Source organism: Parambassis ranga, chromosome 6 (assembly GCF_900634625.1).
Source record: "Parambassis ranga chromosome 6, fParRan2.1, whole genome shotgun sequence".
Lineage (NCBI taxonomy): Eukaryota > Metazoa > Chordata > Actinopteri > Ambassidae > Parambassis > Parambassis ranga.
In genome coordinates this window covers 6,842,382-6,862,211 of record NC_041027.1, presented here as the reverse complement: position 1 = coordinate 6,862,211, position 19,830 = coordinate 6,842,382, and the positions used below count along the sequence as shown (strand labels likewise).

Below are 19,830 nucleotides of genomic sequence, written 5' to 3'. Positions count from 1 at the left end.
TGCTGTCTGTTTGCCGATTCTGTCATAACATCTGAAGTCTGTTGTAAATACAAATGTTTAATAAAAGGAATCCAACAATTCAAAATGTGACAGCAAACTGTGCAGGCTTCCCATATTGTGGCCAGATGAGGTCCTGACTCTCTACGGTCTGTCTGTCCTTCACTGGGTGTCCACTGCTGATACAGCTAAACAATTCCCTGTTGTTGGAGAACTCTCAGAAACTGCAGTCAAAGCTAAACAAATGCACGTGCAGATGCGTAGATGTGCACTCATGTGCGATGACTCTCACAATGTGTCTTTTTCCCTGCTGCACAGGGTGATTCATACACACACCAAAGTGTGATCTTGGGAAAGCAAACCTGTCACACACACTTCAAAGTCTGATCACTGACATGAGGATGGTTTACATCCTGCAATATGAATAGCAGGCTTCACTGAAAAAAACCAAATGGAACCACTGCATGCAGCTGCTCTCTCAATGCTCTAATTCAGCCATAATCATGGTCATACTCTTACCCACAGAAATGTTTACATATAGACACACACACATATCTGCACTCACATGCACAGGGGCAACTTAAAAGGTGTAAAGATATTCTCCCATCAGCTCACCTTTGTAGGCTGCACAGCGACTCCAAACTCCAATGTGTGAGGTGTGCGTCAGTCTCTCCTCTCCTTGATCTCTGCCTCCCTTTCCCTCACTCACTTCTCAACCTGTAGTCATCGTGTGGCGCTAGTTACACTCTACTGCAGTAAACTACAGCACAGAGAAAAAGGAGGAGGGATGGGAGGGATAGAGGGACAAATGAGTCCTGCCCAGACTGATGAGAGAGGCTTCCAAAAACGCCCTCAGGAGAGAACAGATTAGAACACTTTGCTCCACTAAAATTTTTAACTTTCTCACCACTGCTCTGTTTCCACTGATTTTTCACCAGGCTCGTTCCTTTTTTTCCCAGCAGCTTTTAAAGTTTTCCTAAAAACACTTTAGCCCTCTTGAGGTTCTGCCAGTCCAAAAACCAGTAAACCACTCTTTTTTTTAATCTTGCTTTTCTTCCCGTTTCTGCTTCTGCCACTCACAAAGGTCTCAAGTTCCTTCTCACTGCAGTCTGTCACTGTTTATCTGAATTCTTTCTCTCTGCCAGTTTGTCTGTCTCAGTCTCATGCTCTCACACACATACACAATACTTACAGTACGTGCCTTTCTAGCCTTAGTTTTACCGCACTCTCATGCTCTGGTGTGCAGCTGTGTGATGAGGCAGACACACCTGCCCTTATTGAAGTGTATGTGGCGGCGAGCTTACTGTAAGGCAAAAAAAGGAATCCTTTTGGAGCTGCGTCCACACTGTTTCAACAACTGTTAAACTGCAACTATAAATCTATGCTCTACTGAAGATATTTAATAGAGGATTCTGAGAAATGCACAGGTCAGTTCATGGATGCCTGACTGCTGCATGTGACACTGTGTAATATGGCCTCCCCAGCTGCAAGGCACACACATGTGCAAGGCACATAACTGCATACACCTTTCACTTTACTGATTTAATGGCCTTGACACTGTCTTTCCAGAATTTTAGGAATGCACTATGCATATTGGGAGGCAAGTTTGCAGGTTTAAAAGGCAAGCCTACTGGGTGTCTCTTCAGGGGTCATGGCCTCGCTGAAGGGAAGGAGGAGCAAAGAAAAGGGATGTGAGTTGTGAAGTTCTGAACTGACTTTAACCAAAAAAAAAACGTCAAGGGCCTGTCACAAATTCAGGAAAATGTCTTATTGCTGCACGTAACTAAAACGCGTCATGGTTAAAAGGAGCAGAGAAGATCCAGTCCAGTGCTTTAGTCATCTTGTAACCTGATCAAGAGACAAACCAGAGCAGCACTGACAGCTTAACCATGACAATGATGAACTTGCACAACCTACAGAAACCAGCCCTGAAAAGAAATTCATTCAGTCATTATGATGTTCCCATGAATAAAGATCAGTGATAGCATTTATAAGATGACTTGAAATTCTTGGTGTTTACCTAGCTATGCACCGTCATGTGGCTGTGTGTATAAGTGCTTCCAATCAGAGTTATCATGGTTGGAGAGAAAAAGACAGAGAATCTTGTTGTGCATTTTATATGTTAATTTGTTTATATGTAATAAACATAAAATAAAAAATAAACAGGGCATGAAAAAACAATGGTCCAACAAGGAAAGCAAACGTTTGTTGCATCTGTCTTTCTTACCCACCTCCTCCGATTTTTATTAAAAAACAGTCATGTTGTTTGGCAATCAACCTATTCTGTAATTTGTGGGTAGGTGTGTTGGCCTGGCCTTATCAACACACTTGCGATAACTCAGCAACGATCATCAGCTTATCTGCACATACTTAACTTTGCTCACACATACACCCATCTCATCAATAACAGGATGGAAAACCGTTTATGATCATCTTGCTTTATTCTTCCCTTTAGTCCTGGGGAGTACTTGAATCAAAGTAGAGTGTTGTGAGTGCAGCATGTGATTCAGTGCTCAAATTATGAGAAAAATCCTGTTTACAGGCATGGGGGCCTTGACCTATGAGTCACTGTGTAGTCTTTCAGAATCTGGCACAGTTTCCTCTCCCTGTTGGATGGTCATCCCTCACTCCCCCATTTCCCACTTGTCTTGTTTAAAACATTCCCACTCTCTCCTTAATTCAGCAGAATTTCAAAAGACAGGCTTGATTCTGTCATGGATGTTAATATGTAAAGACCTAACAACTGTTCACATATTTAGGCCAGCATCCCAAATGTCTGCATGTTAGACAAAAACAAATCCAAATGTTTTGTACAATAGTTTGAAAACCATAAATCTATGCGTTTAGTTCCACTTCAAATTCCATGGATACTGACATTTGTCATCCTAGGGGAAGAAGGTTGTCTGCTCCAGCATCCCTTTCATGACATGTGTTTTATGGTTTTATTACATCTATGCAGTGTGGGCTGAGCTAAGACATGATAATTTAGACATGAAGTATCTAGCAAAGAAAAGAACATGAGTGGAGCTCAGTGGGTGGGTGGCTGCCTAGGCAGGCAGCCTACACCCAGTGATGACACCCACCTGTCACTCAATGTAGTCATGTGCTTCAATTATGCAAGGCCTCATAACATTTACACAGGAGAGTGATATAAGACCAGAGTTTTAATGATGTTTTCATTTTCATCTGTTTTAGCAAAATAAAATACAGTAAATGCTACAATTATATTGGTAACAGTACTAGTCAGCCTCTTCCATGAAAGTGCTGCATTTTTCCCAACAGGAGCTCCAGCTTAGAAGGAGTTAAGTCAGTAATGAAGGCTCCATTACAACCCATTACCTGAATAGTTGGATGATTTCTAAGTGTATCATTATTTACTCTACTAACCGGGATCCCAGATGACTGGGGAGTGGGAAAATGTGGGGGGGAAATGTTGCTGGAATGAGTTCTATGATGAATGACATGTACAGACGCACACAGTGGAAATTCTGCATCCCAATTCCAGTTAAAAGTTGGGCTTATGAGCATCTACGGGGGGTATGACAAGGACTATAAAGGATGATAGTGGTGATTACGAAATAAGGAAAATGGTTGGGTTTTACTTCATGGATTTGAGGTTTGGAAATATACACAACTACGAGAATCATTTAGTCATTACCAGTAAGGTTAGGGCATTCAGGAAAAAAATACATTCCTGTAAAAACACTGAAGTGAAAATGAATCACCCTAGAGTGTGCCTTCAAATATTTCAAAGACTTTTATATTTTCCAATGGCAAAACAAAGTCATTTGTATTCTTTTCAAGATCAGCTTCCTATTTTGTGTCTCTTTTTGCCTGAAAGACACATCAAGGACTCCAGTGTCTCATGGTGCCTCTTGTTGTGACAGCCCCTCTCTGTTTGATGAACACCTGCTTCATCATTCACAGGTTAAATATAAGAAACAGGCAGGTGCTTCACTGGTTAAAAGTCTGCAGGTCACGCAATGATTCTGACCTTTGCATGAGCCCTATACTCACAACAAACCACATAAATCTGTCACTACACTGTCAGAGCAGGAAGAGCAGAAGCAAACAGAAATGCAGCCCTCTAGGTAAAAAACATACATGTGTGTTACATGGGTGACTTCAACAGATAATTATTGGAATCCAAGCCCAGCAGTGATAAATTCTTCACTGGGTGACTTAACTAAAAGGCGAAGAGACAGTGAAGAACTGCTTGTGTTCATACCTGAGAGAGAGAGAGAGAGAGAGAGAGAGAGAGAGAAGGACAAAGTGAGTAAAAGAAAAAGAGAACTGAGCCAGAGAAATTCAGAGTTCTCCCATGTGCTGTTATTTGCAGCAACACCTGCTCTTATACTTCCATTTGCCGCAGGAGACAGGCCTACTAGTTGATGCAGGCAGAAGCTTAACATCCACACAAGATCACACTACACACACCACAATGAAGGATCCATGTGTAATTCACACGTTTTTTTTGTCTTTATTCAGGTCACTGATAGTTTAGACATGACTTTATATCTTGATGACTAATGAATACCAGTGAATACAGAAACCTAAAAAAGTGTTTAAAAAAGTTTGAATATTGTGCTACCAGTGAGACATTTCTACTAAGTTATTAGTTAGTTACTACTAAGTTATTGCACATAATTATTATTTTCACCTCTCCAAGTTCAGACATTCATAGCAACAATCCTATCCTGCCATCATGAATTTTTTTTTCCTTTTTTACATAGATTGATGTCTTACTCTGACATTTTCACATCAGCTACATAATTTACTGAATGTGCAGTGAGCAGCTGTGGCCCACCGCTTAAATCGGGTTGTGGGTTGCCAAGTGCAGATGACAGATGTGATGAGATTATATGAAGTGCATGGACTATGTATGTAGATTGAGTTTCAAAGAGGAAACTGGTAACTTTAAAACAGTAACTGATGATGACAATCCAGTATCTTCTGATCCCTACTAGTGTTTCAAAGTCAGGGTTTCATGAGCTATCATACTCAGTTTTACAACTCAAGCTTCTTGGATTGTACAAATGTGTGTGTGTATGTGTTTGGGTGTGGGTGTGTGTTTTAGACCACGGTCCTAAGCAGAGCCCATAGGTGGCACCAGCTAAAGTGTGAGTTGCTCTCATTTCACACCACAAAACCACACAAAATACAACCTGCAAAAAATTAAATAACACTGACACAGCTAGAGCATGGCTTGAAATATTTTAAGTTACATAAATTTCCTTAAAAAACATTTATGTAACCAAACCATGCAACATAACATCCGCACAACACATCTACAAAAACAGAAATTTTGAATACCGCTGAAAAGTCAATACAAGTCCAGTAGTAACTGTTGCTGTGTCTTTATCTGCCCCCTGCTGCACTGTGGGGGTGTGTCAGACAGGACAGGGATGAGACGGGATAGGATGAGGAGGACGTGCATCCTAAATATGGCTCTTGCAGCCTAGGCCACAGGGAGACAGAGAAGGGGACCACAGACCTCGGCAGTGTACAATTATCCAAAACAAGAAAGTCAAGCCAACCTCCTCTCACTGAGACTCACGACAAGAACATAACAGAGTAAAGCCAGTGCAATATTTTACTGCTTTCTCCCCACTGGATCACACAAACACAGATATGAGCAAACATGGTCACTCACATAGATATAAAACAGTTAGAAATGTGAGATAATCCACTGTATATTTTCAGAGTTTTTTGTGATGCCACAATGCAGCGAGCGGCCTCTATCTAAACATCTATTTCTTTTTATACCACTAGGCAGATACTTAATGCAAATATCTATCAACACAGCTCACAAAGGTCTTATCATCAAGGCACACCTCAGGCAAATAGCCAAACTGCTATAAAATTATGCTTAAATTTCCTAGCATGCAGTTTCCATGGTGCAGCATGTGGCAGAGATGGCTCCTCCACTTTTGGAGTAAATTACTGAAAGTCAAAATGTGAAAGGCCATCTGGAGCTGGCAGCCACTGGCATTCCTTAAGACTCGGGGCTTTCAGAGTGAGAGTGAGAGAGTAGTGGACCTGCACAAGTGCACATGGATGCTTTCAGCTATACCTGAGAGGGCCACATGGGTGCCATAGCTTATCCCTGCAGAGACATACTGCTTGCGTAGTTGCAGTGAATTAGATCAGCCGGGTTCCATTCCCCATCAGGCCTGGAGGATATCCAGCTAGATGCATCCAGGCTGGACAAGCCTTAGGAGGCTCACCCTTCTGTGGAGGCCCAGAAGGGGAGACAGATCAAAGGCCCGCCGGCATGCACTGGTGTGTATGCCGGCTGGACCCGTGAACATGTTACAGATGAGCAGAGGCGCCAGAGAACCATCTGGGGTTACATAATGGCACTGGGTTCAAAGCACAATGCTATGGACAGTGAGAGCACAAGCAGAGAATACAGAAATGACTGAAACTTGGCTTTCAGTGAAGCGCCTCCCTTGTGGTCTTTTATTGGGGCTTAGCCTAACTGTAATTGTTGTTTAATTGCTGGGAACTAATAGGCTCAAGTAACGGTAAGGATGAAGCTTAAATTCAAACTTGTCAACAATGACAGCTCTTAAGCAAATGAGTCAATAGATAATAAATTGCGTAACTATGGTGACAGGATGCTTAATGGAAAAAAACATTTATTGCCCATGTGGCAAACAACAGGCTGAGAGTGAGGTCAACTTTAGTACATCTGAACAACATAAGACTGTTTGATCTCAATTTACCAGAAATCACCACAAAAACATACATGTAATAATATTAATGCTTTGCTACTTAAAAAAACCTTACACATCCATCAAGTAAAGTGCCAATGATCAAATAATAGCATACTAATATTTTACATTAATGTGGCTGAATTTAAGTCCATGTGCAGCCCATCTGATCAAGTGTTGCTGAATAACATCTGATGTGCCAGAGTGTTTTGACACATGTTGTACATGCTTGGAAAGTGAAACAACACACTCTTCTTTGTTGAACTTGGAATATAAATATGTGAAGTTTATTCAGTGAGATGAAAGCTGCATAGAGTGAAAATATGTGTTAATTTAAAAAAAATAAAAAAAAGGATTTGGAGACCCTCAGACTTGTTCAGAAAATTCATTGTCATCTTTTTCTAAGATTCATCACCTTTTCTACAGAAGCAAACTTCTAACCTCTTATCTTCAGCTTTCTTGTGGGTAGTAATAATGTGTTGTAATCACAGCTCTTGAGGGAAAAAAGTAGAGAGGTTTAGGGGAAGAAATGACAGTTGTTGTAACAGATGCTTATAATTTAGATGTGAGTTGTGGACAGTATAAAGACCCTGTGTGGATGAAACCCAATGGTGGTGTAATGTGTCCATGGTTCTGTGTGTACATGCATGTGTAAAAAAAAAAAAAAGAAGAAGATTAGAATCTCTCTTCTCCCTGTGAGCAACATGTAGTGTTAAGGGGTGAAACTCAACAAGCCCTAGCATGGGATAATGGCACTGTCAATATCCTGTCATCCTCATCCTGATCGCAAGTGATGGCTTAGAAGCAAAAAAAAAATCACATGGAAAAGAAAGCATGACGAAGAGGGTCTCAAGGTCACGGTAACTGACAGTGTAAGAGGTGATACGATACGCAGTGAAAATAGCACTTTAAAATCATAGGTTGTCTAGTAAATTGTAAGGGCAGAAAATCTCTGTAAACCCAGAAACTTCCCAAACAAATATAACTTTTACAGGGACGGCTTACTGTTGGCATCTGGCCACAGCATTGTTTACATTCCGTTTCAATTATCAACCACAATCTAAATGAGGAAGACAGAACAGGACAGGGCTCCATGTCATTGTTAAAGATAACAAAAAGTCCAGATTTTACAGACAAACAGGGACAATTTAATTTAGTTGAAGTGCTAATAAAAACAACTTCATTTTAACTTTAGTATTAAAGTTTAGTAAAGGTCTGCTACTTATCATGCTGTAAAACTAAAGATATTAAATTCATTGTATAACATTAGAAACCATTCTGATTCCCACAGAAACGCTCTATAAACAAGGGCTGCAGCCTCCCAGCTCTGCCATCATGGAAGTTTCAAACTGAGCACTAGACCATTAGTCAGTCAATGCTTAACCAGAAAAACAAATGCTACATATAAATGCTCACATACTTAGGTTCTCTAGTATTGCTTATGGCTGAGAAAGTGTCTATTGACTACTGTAAACATAGAAATTCCTTAAATGGTTGATTAGCTGAGAAACAGTATAATCAAGCAAACTCAATAAAACCATCTGTGCAATATAAATATAAAACCAGCTTATGTTATATGTCTAAACATTGCATGTATTTCTTCAGCTAGACTTCTATCCTGTTTGTGACAGCTACTCTATAAAAGTTATAGTCCACAACAACACATGCATTTCTATGGTCAGTACATGCAGCCACTGTACTTATAATGGTCATAAGAATACATTCTGTGGTTAAAAGTGTGTGAGAACCACTCAGGTTTAAAAAGCTATGATAGGTTGAATGCACTGTGAGTCAGCAGTGTCTCGGCTTGAGACCTTTATAATGCATAGACTAGATGGCATTTCAGTTCTGTCAATCTAAACAAAATGTCAGAAAAATATGCAACAGTTAATTAAGAGCTGCATTCAGATGAGTAGAACTACGTTCTCATTGTTGTATTACTCACTGTGGTCATTTTGCAGTTCATAAAAGCAAAGCTCCACAAAGGCTATAATTTTATAGACATATAATTTACCTGTTTAAGTTTATACTCAAAGGTTAACCCCTTGTATGCATCATTTGTTGGGATTACGGGCGAGGGTTAAGGCAGAGAGGTCACCAGTCTTCAATCAGCCTACAGATGGGTTTTAATTATTGTAAACACAGCAAGGATGCCTGATTTATGGATTCTCTGCATGATTTCAAATAATTCATACTTAAAGGCAAAATGCTTGAACTCAGTCAGCTAGGCCATCTTATCTTTTGGGGCAGCTTGTGTGTTTCTGTCTAAATCTGTTTTCTACAGGAACTGATGAAGATCTGCAGGGCTGCATAAGATACCAGCACTCTGTTGGAACCTGCCGGTATCAGCAGATTGTCAAATCTTAAAGATGCGTGGTAAAGCTTTTCACCAATTGGAACTCATGTGTCATTGATAAATTGGTTTTAAGAGCCACTTTTTTGAATATATTTCATTGTTAAATATGAAAGACAACATCTATGGTGTTTTTTTATAATTTCAAAACTTGACCTTTTCCTAGATTTTTTTCTTAAAAACACAGATGAGGGTTTAAAAAACCTGATGTTTTTCATGATAAAATAGATATTATATATTATTTGTGTACCTCCGTTCAGAAGAGGGAAAGTGTAACTGGGTGATTAGTCATGAATTCTTTAGAGCTCCAGAGTGTGATCTAAAGGGGATCCACACCTTCTCTACACTAACAAACCACTTGTCTGTCAGCAGCATACATTAGACTGGAGTGTCAGCCTGCATGTCTGGTCACGAAACTAGGTCCTCTGCCTCAGGTCTGCATGCCACACGACCCCCCAAATCACTCTCATCTGTCAATCAAGTAACATGCCTTAAAGGAGGGGAGGGGTAATGAATAGGAACACCAAACACAGTATGTAAAAAAAACATGCTCACACCCAGTTCCTCTACAAGGAGTGCTCCCACTGTTTGCACTGACAGATTTAACAGACTCCACTCAAAAGGGCCTCCTCTGGATGGTAAACATTAACTGCAACTGATAAAAAAGCAGGAGATTGACAGCTCAACATGCTTATAGTGTAATTACAGATGTCAGAAACAATGAGCAGTGAGGATCAGGATGTAAAATGCAAACAAATAGTGTTACAAAGACCTAATGATGGGTGCAGGTACAGTGAAGCTGATCCTTTTCACTGCCGCTGATCCAAGCACATCTGCAGCTGAGATGACAGGCTGTTAATGTTTTTTAATGAAAAGTATTGCTGACTAAATTATACTGTTAATATAACATATAAAAATTTAAATCAGCCACTTTAGCTACTTTAACCCATGTAGGACTGCATACTGTATACTTATGCAAATCAAATATAGCAAGTTAGTACTTAGTACTTCACGCAACTAATCTTCTAATTAACTTACACCTGGACATCATCCTCAGGTGATTTGACATTCATTCTTTCTAAACTCCCTTTCTTCTGGATTATTCAGCTCCAAATATCCAAACCTTTGAAACTATTGAAACGTTAACACACTCATTCTTTCCCCAGACCTACAGTCTCATTCATTGAATTTTACCTAATTTTCCCAGTGGGCCTCTTCATCACCTAAATATTAAATATTATAATACTAAATATATTTTCCACTGATATATGTCCCATGTTGAGGTCTGTGTTCTTGAGTTTGAGCTACCTCCTCAGTAGTGATGTATTATCACTACTGTGGACATGCTGTCATTTGGATTTCCTGTTTTCTAGCAGAACATGCTATTAATGTGCTTTTATCTCAGCTGCTGAGCCATTCCTTACCACAATCACGGTATGTGAGCATCTTGATGTACACACAGGGCTGGGCCTGACCTTTTGGCCCCAAACCGGCCCACTATAATCAATCACACACCACCCACTTTCCCACTACCATGAATATCCAAACATTCCTGCAAACACAGAAGCCCTGTATTAATCACTCGACCTACACGTACTGTAACCTATTGCTAATCATTATCGCTTATGACATGTTGCCAGCCTTGTCCTCTTCTCTCGCCTCCCTCATCCTCCTCATGGCGCTCACTACCACCATCATCGCCCACCAGAGCTGAAGGATGTTCTACAAACATGTTGGTGACCTGTAGGAGCATCAGGCTAAAAGGCCTTGTCTTTTTTTGTGCCTCTCTTGTGTTTAGTGTAATCCATTTTGGCATGATGACTGTTTGAGACAGCTATAGTGTCACTTATGAAAAATAATGTCTGGGTCTGGCTCCTAGAGGTCCACTAGGACAATGGTGTGCCAGATGACCAATCCAACTTTGTGCACAGTAAGTGTGAATACTTTATGTCTTTGTGTGTATCTATTTAGAAGCTTGTCTGTGAGGGATGATGAACATTCACAGAAGAACAGTGAGGACAGAGTTTAACTTGTTGATAACCGTTGCCCCACCTGAAGCTTATCCATTAATCTCCTCACTGTGGTGGTTTTTTATTTAATATCATTTTCCAAACCTAAACTTTACACTACACTGTCACACCATTCAACAGAGGCTCAGCGTGTTATTTATATTTATCACTACTTCCCCACACAGACATGAGCAAACAGGAAAAATATCTCAATCAGGTGAGGGAGTATGTTTTTGCAAAGTGGAAAGAATTAGATTTTTTTTTTAAAAAAAAGACATGAAATGACAGGGAGAAATAGCACATAATAATAATGAGGTAATGGGAAATATCTGGAACCATACAGCATGTGAAGAGTAGCTGTCACAGTTAGAGGAACTCAGAGGGTGATTCATTTACTGTTAAGTGATCCAGCTGAAAAAGAATAGGGAAAATTCCCATCTAAACACTACTTTACCTTCTACAACCTCCTATAACAAAAATTACCCTATGAAAAAAAGACGCTGTAACTTGGCTGTGCATAAAGCTTTTAAAATATAACAACTGGGTTTTACTGCAGAGACCTAATAGTTTAATCTTCTGAGTGGAAGATTAAAAGTGATGGATCTGGTGGGAAGGATCTCACGAGGGGCAGAGCATGGCTGAGTCCTAGGGAGAGCAAAGCAGCAGGCTCAAAAGTGTCCTCACTGCCTCTGACGTTCTTTAACCTCTTTTTGTGGCTTTGAAACCTCATGTCTTTGGCCTCCGCTCACTCTCTATTTATGCAAGAAAATAAAGAAGAAAACGCTGCCCCTCCTAAATCTGTAAACTGCAATTAAGCTAAATTCCAAGTTTATTTCCAAATGCCGTCCTTTCTCCAGACCATGTGAGAGACTCGAGTCTAAAATTATCACACTTTTGGTCAGAAGGCCAAGTCGAAGCCAGAGCTGGGACTGTCTTCTCACAGGCCACAGGATCACAAAGATGCTGTGGACAGCTGTAACTACTGTAATAATAATTTGCACAGCCATAATTTAGAGAAGCATCATTTAAAACTACTGTCATATTAGTGCAGATTAAGATGTTGCTGCTGCTTTTATTTACAAAAAACAGGAAAAAAACACAGGAAGGGAAATGTTGAGGCCTGTGGATGACATGTCATCATACTGAAATGAGTTATGGCTGATGTTTATTAATCACTCACCCCATTGAAAACAAAAGGCCGTGTGCAGTGAGACAGCTTAACTAAACACATCATGTCTGGAGGCAAACAAAAAGCACCACACGCAGACATATCTCTGTCTCTCTGTGTCTCTGTCCCACTCACTATGTCTGTCTCTCCATCATGTGTTTACACATCGGTAGAGTAAGTGACAGGGCTGTAATCGGAAGTCTACAACCGTGTCATTTGGAAGACTGTTGTCTTTTCCTAGGAGCGTGGTGGTCAGCAGAGAAAAACAAGATTTACATCTCACAGGGAGGGGCGAAACGTCAACCATGCATTATCCCTCATTGGCTGTGGTCAACGATAGGCGGGGACATGTGGGAGAGGCAGAGACAAAGGGATACAGGCAATATTTTACTCATGGGAGAAATTTTTTACATCAAATGCTGAAGATGCATAACAATAACAATATTTAAACCAAATGGGGGAAAAAAAAATAATATGGCACCCTGCTGTCTCACTGTTGCACCAGGTGTGGGTTGTACTTACTGTTGATGGCATCCTATGTCTTCAGCCTTTCTGTGACACAAAATACCACCTATAAACAAAAGAGAGAGTCGATGGTAAATACGGTTTGTTGAATGTCAATCTGTGGTCTTGGAAAAGGAATCAGGGTATTTCTGAGGTTATTTTGTGAACTCTGTATTTTTGTTCCTTTGTGATTGCCTTTGATATCGGAGCAGCTTTCCACTTTCAATTGGAAATAAAAAATAACAACATAATTAAAACTTCCTCTATAGCCCTTTTATTACAGTTTTATTTATTTCTTCACATTGTTTACTGTTTATTCTTTCTAAAACTATGAGAGGTTTACCACTACAGGCCTTCTTTCACCTCCTGGAAAGAATTAAACAGAGATGCTTGGCGTGAGCTTTATTTCTGACTGTGTTTGGCTAAACAGAGCAGCATGGTTAAAGAAAGGGAAATGGATATATATCGAGACCTGAATGGAATGGACTTTAAGCATACGAGGTCAGCAGAGGAGACACACAGTGACCTGTTTGTTTAATAGTAGTGTCTTAAATATATATATATATATATATATATATATAGAAAAATCCTGGTAATTCAAAGCCTGATTCTGGCCTATTGCATTATAGATCTTCTGAACTCTGAAAAATGGAAAACACACTACAAGAAAGACCATTTTTTAAATATGGCCTCAACTTATGGGACTCTAGTCTTACTGTAGCAGCTGACAGCAGTGCAGCCAGTCCAGTTTAATTTCCTTAGTCACAGTGCTTTCTCCACTCCCAGGTTCCAAATATCTGTAGTCATATGTCCCCAAAATAGTTTGTTATAGAGGAGCTATATTGTGAGGTGTGTTTCAGCCACACGGACACTATATAAATACTAAAGGAATATTATAGGAACACTAAAAGCCGCAGTGTGTCTCAGTGATCCCCTTTAACTTCTGTTACTGTAAGCAGCAACCTGTGGGGCTGAAAATAAGCAAGTCTAGTAAGTCTTAGGTGTAAAAAATGCGCAACTTTACAGTAGAAATAAACACCTCCAGTCTGAAAATGGATCCATTTCTCTAGGCTTCAAAACTGCTCCTCAGGAAACCTGCCTGTGACTTTCACTCTCTGCTCTGTGTGTACCGGTTTTCCAGAACAGAGTAGGCTTGACAGTACAATCTTTGTACATAGGAGCATCACTGAAGCTTTAAAAGCTGGCTATCACTCATCGGTTTCATGTCTAACCTGTTGCATCCATTTTGGACTATGCCCGTTAATTAACACACCTTTAAACTGAAAACAGATGACTGTATTTGTGAATTGCCAGGCTCTTACACTATATTCACATTGGTGATAAAACAGCAGTAGTGGCTAAGTGGAGACAGTGATTTGTCATCTGAATAATTTAACTGATGATATTTTTGGTATAAACATTTTCAATAGGAAAACAGCTTTCGACTGTACAACAAAAAGAGTGAGATTCCCCCGCAGTGCATTGCCCTGTTTTCAGATGAATCCAGCCAGACAGACATGCTTAATCCTAGACAGGTTCAAAGCTGCGCCAGTGCACATGTGGCATCAACCTGAACAGAGTTAAGGAGAATAAAAGAAAAAGACCCAAGAACAAAGGCAGTAAGCAAGGAGACTGTGAGTAATGTACTGTGTGTTGTGTCTGTGGGAACTTGCGAGACTTGCTTATTTTTACCAGTCGTGTGTGTGCATATGTGTGTATTTATACGGATAATATAATTCACATTTCATTGGTGGGTGTAGGTGAGGTCAGTGACCCTAAAGAGACTGATTGCTGACTAAGGCTGGGAAACCATCATGATCGTTCCCATGACTCACAAAGCTACATTGGCCCCACGTACAACCCACAAAAGTGTTGATCATCCACCAATGCAGGGTGCTTACCGAGGCACAAACATTCGGAGAGGACCTACTCACACAACTTTGATGTGAGAATTGCAATGACAATGAAACATGTAGATCCACCTCTGCTGAGTCCTCCACAAAGCAGCCACAAGGTATTCATCTGCTGAACAAAAGCATGAGCCCAGCCCAGTCATAAATGCACCATGAGCCTAAACTGGACATGAAAAGGTAACATAATTCAGTATGTTTCAAAAACACATGTACATACTCAGCAACAGCACAATAAGGAAAGTCCACAGGAATAAGTCCACAGTTTTCGGGTGTGAACAGGTCATTTATACGGTTTTGTTTTAGATGAGAGCATAATAAACAATAAAAGGACACACTTACAGACAGCATAATTACATCCTATAGAAAATCAGAGCACAACACCAGTAATAAGCATGTGAGTGTTAAACGTGTAAAATCACAGGACTACAACAAAAAAGAGCACAGCATAAAACGATGTGACGTATTCTCTGAAGCAGTCTCAAAAACATTCTCAGAAATACTATCCAAACACTCTCACAGTAAGACATAAGAAATGGTTTTGTGCATATTTGAAAGGAGATCTTCAACATCTGTGCCACATATTGCTTTACATACCAAAGGCGCCTTATGAATTCTGTCTGCAATCATGCACAGTTGAAGGTAAGATTGCACTCAGTAATATAACCTTGGACTTGCACTAAATTATTATCATTTTTTTTCCTCCTGTACAGTGTTCAGTGTATAAATTTGATATCACACTTCTGCACTTCTGTGTTTTTGTGTTTACATCTAAGTGTACACACAGCTGGACAGCTGCAATTTGTGCCCATTAACCCTGTGCTCTGGGACCACCCCAGCATGTTAGAGTGTGAAAGTAAACATTTCTCAATGAATTCGGCAGGGGAAAGCCTTGCTGGAGTGTGGCTGCATTATGAAGGCCAAATAGTGCTATACTTAATCTAAACAGTCAACGTGAGAGCTGAGGGACTCTCAGAGGTCACGGTTCAGCACAGAGACAGAGAAGCCAAGCAACAACACTAGGCTAAATGAGGCAGGGTAACAGCTGCACACATATTCAGTCAGGTGATATCACGCAAAGAGGATTTCTTCTATTCAGAAGAGTCTAATTACTCTTAGTAATGTAATGAATTTATTGTTCAGCAAGGAAACATACTCATTGTCATTAAGACAGGAGAATGAAGTGTGACGCTCATCCTTGCAGACAGTCACTGTGCCAACATCATATTTTCCCACCATAACAAGATTATGTGATTTAATTTTTCTGGAGCAGACACTTTTGAAGAAGCCAGAGAGAAACAAATAGCATTAATTATGGCCACGGTTGTGCTGTGTTTGGAACATCTATTCAAAAATGAACAGCCATTCTGAATCACTACCCATTTCTCAAAAGTGCACTACCAAACCTTCACACACCTAAATGTGCTGCGCAGAAGCTGTTTATTGATCATCATGAATATGAACTATCTCTGTTACAAGAGGCTGAACATGACAGCAATGTGAGCTAAATGGCCACAACTTCTTTAAAACAGACAAACCTATTTGTAATCTGTTTTTAAGGTATCTAACCACTACACTTCCGTGTAATAGGATAGTGATAGTCAAAGTATATTGTAAATAAAGTTGTGTAAAGAAGTGTTTTTGCTTGACATCTTGGTTGTCTGCCATTTTTTGAAGTAGGTGCGAGTGTGCGTAGCTTGATACACATAAGGATGACATCCAATCCAACATAAAATTACACAGACAGCAATAACAAACTAAACTGTTTAATTTTTTTTCAAAGACAACCATGCTTTTTATACTAAACATTAGTTGCGCCATGCCTCACACAGCAATGAAACATACATAGGGACTAAATCATACCCCGCCTTGCACACACTGTATGCAGTCAGGAATCCAAACTGACATGGAAAAATTAATAAACACTCACAGAATGCTTTGGATTTATTTCACCATGTTTTGTGCTGAATTACATTATCTTAAGAAAAAAGACGTTTGTGTGCAGTGTTCTGAAGATGTTTAGTCTTATAAAACATACTGTACTTTGATGTTGTAGACGCCATTGTCAACCTGGTTGAAGGGCAGGGTAAATTCAAAATTATACTAAATTTGATCATCTCCTTATGTTAGTTGGTGTCTGTACAGATGTCCATGTGAAGCCAAGAATATATGACTGCACAAGTGCACTACACAGAAACACAATGCAGTCTAAACAGGAACCGCATGTGTGTCCACATCCATGTGTGTTTCAGACATTGTGCAAAGGGCAGTGGCCTCACTGGTGTGTGACTTACCTGTGAACTTTGACATGGACACTGATTGTTCCTGCATCTCTTTAAGTTTTACAGTATCCAAGTGTGGAATATCTCATTTATTACAAACATCTCTGGTTACTGACTGCAACCACTTTTTTCTCTTTGTCAGGAATGCCATATAATCAGTACACTGATCTTTACTCACTTTCTGCTATGATTCAACGAGTAAGTGAATGAAGCACACCCACTATCACCACCAGGTGTGTGATCACCACACCTTCACCACAATGATGTGCTATCATCCTGCTGATACACCCCTTTCATGTAATTAATCAAGAGGGCTTTTTAGGTCTATGACTCATTTCCAATAAGAAATGATTCATGAAAAGAAACCTCCCCTGGCACTATTGTTTCTATACACATGGATATAAAAGCATGTGATGGAAAAGGAACACAGTGGTAATAAGAAGGGGCATTAAAGTACTGATTGAACAAATACAGCAGTAAAACCAACAGATGAAAGAAACTAGTTTTGTCACTTCCTCTGTACGTAAATAAACAACCACAGCAGATGTCCCCACTCCGCTTTTCTACCCTGCCAGTTTTGTTTTCTGATCTATGGCACAGAGCTGGCCCAGACTCTCTCGTTCAAATGCAGCATCAACAACAAATGTCCACTTCTCAACACCATGAGTAATGCTGAACTGCACAAAACAGGATAAAGGGGTATATCAAAAGGCAAAACCTACCACAAATTATACAGACTTTCCCACAGCTCTATCACACTATTAACAAAAATCTCACCCAAGCAAAGCCAAATATGTTTGACTCACGAGGAATGGTTACTGTTAACCTTCAAATCAACCACCAGTGACTCAGCACTGTCTAGAGAATTGCAGGCTTTTAATGGCCTACAGCTTTTCCATCAGCATGGTCTAGCCATGACCTTAAAGTTGCATTAGCACCCCACGTGGACCAATAAAATCAGATGCACGAGTCATTGATGCTGTTCTTGATTTGTTTCAATGCTCCCTCTGGAAAGCTTCACGTTCTCATTTCACTGCACTTTCAGTTCAGCAGTTTGATGCCCTTGCCTTCCTACACATAATGTATTCCCTCCATAGCAGTGTTTCCGCTTACTGAGCAGAGCAAAACCAGACGGAAGTCTAAACAGTTCCAGAGGAGTATATATCAGCTGTTTTCTGTGTTTTATAATCACCTGGAGTTCCCCAACACCTTTTAACTGTCCATGACACATCCCCCTGTTATATACATAAGCAAACAGGGCTCACAGCACACATCCTCAGGCCCCTGGCTACATCTCGTGAGATTTCGGGGTGCTCAGTCCAGATAACATAAACCATCAAAACACCCAAGTCTACAAAGCCAACCTCCAGCCCTTCAGCTATACTTTGGTTAACCTTTCTATCATGCTTAAGCCTCCAAGTCCTGCTGTTACCCAGACACAAACACACAACCCACACAGCCAAAATCATAAACACAGAGTAAAAACCAGACTGTACTACTGCTGCAGCCAAGCACAGACCAGAACAAAAATACCGATGTTGTCTATTCCTCACTGGTCAGTCCCTGGATGTCACTGTCCATCTCTGTAATAACAATTCCCAAAGACATAAACAGACATCTATGCATCTAAACAGATGTGTGCGACAGCTGAGCTCTCCATATGAGCCAGAGAATCAGACAGGGATCTTGTGTCTGTCAGACAAATAGCAAAACAAATGAATCTCAGAGGGCACATGAGAATGAAAAGTTATTTCCTGAACAAAAAATACACACACACTAAAAACATTATAGTTGTGCAATGCCAAAGTAAATGTCTATGCCCGTAAATATGTGCCACAGAAGTTTACATAATCTGACCGCAACGTGAGTCGCAATGGCAACATTTCTATGAATGAGCAACAGTTTGGCTTCACTGCATAATTACTGAGCACACTGGACATTATCTGTCATACTCTTTAAGGAGGCCGGTTCTAGGCAGGGGCAAGAGGGGGCAGTGCCCCCTCAAATAAATGTCTTGCCCCCTCAAATCAAATTTTTAGAAGTTGAGAAAGCACATGTTAATATACTCACAAAATTAATATATTATGTGTTGAGAAAATTATTATCGGTAGCGGAAGAAAGAACGACAAGAAGGGGCACTTTTTATTAGCGTGTCTGTCCGTCCGCTGCACAGGCTGCAGCACGCACACACCCTGAGTAAACATCCAACCAGCGTCCGTATGCAAATGAGTCAACACGTAGTCTAACGGTGTAGTGACAGGTTTCAGTGTGGTTACGGAGAGGAAAGACATTGAAGAAGCTGCACACACGCATCTCGGAGAGTGTGAATACTCCGCGCCGAAATGACCTTTGTTCATGTTCTTGCCACCTCGGGAGCGAGGAGAAAGTTCTTTGTTCTCGTGTGGCATGCTCCCAGCTCTACAACAAGCACAGAGACGTGTCCATGTCCGCTGAATGTGACAGACTGAAGACAAATGACCGCTGTCTGACAGAGCCCTACTAAAGCCCCACCTCAGACTGTAGTTCTACACTGTTCTGTTTCAGATCACCACTGCAGTTTCTACAAAGCCAGCTTACTTAATTTCCACTCCATCTCTAGCAGGACACAGACACTGCAATGTATCCATTTTATGTGAAAGTTTTTGCAAAGGGAAATAGGAGACTGTGGTTGTAAAGTGGACAGGAGTAGATTGCTTTAAAAAATACAAATAAAACAAACAAATAATAAAAAAGAGAAAACATTACATGATCTATAGCCTATCTGGTGTGCTTTATATATTTTATATTTTAAGTGTTACTTTTATTCAGTTTTCCCCTGAGGGATCGCCACCTTATAGTGGTCAGGGGGATTGCATGCCTCAGTGCTATACAAGCAGAAGCTTAGTCTTCAG

The 19,830-nt window shown here is 40.3% G+C and overlaps 1 protein-coding gene across 1 annotated transcript in view; it reads right to left on the bottom strand.

Moving 5' to 3' along the window:
* znf469 (zinc finger protein 469) overlaps positions 1–12,816 on the bottom strand; it is a 69,147-nt gene extending 56,331 nt beyond the window's left edge. The window contains 1 exon segment of the mRNA XM_028407923.1: positions 12,766–12,816. The gene's annotated coding sequence lies outside the window, so the exon portion shown is untranslated.
* Between the last annotated feature and the right edge of the window lie 7,014 nt (positions 12,817–19,830).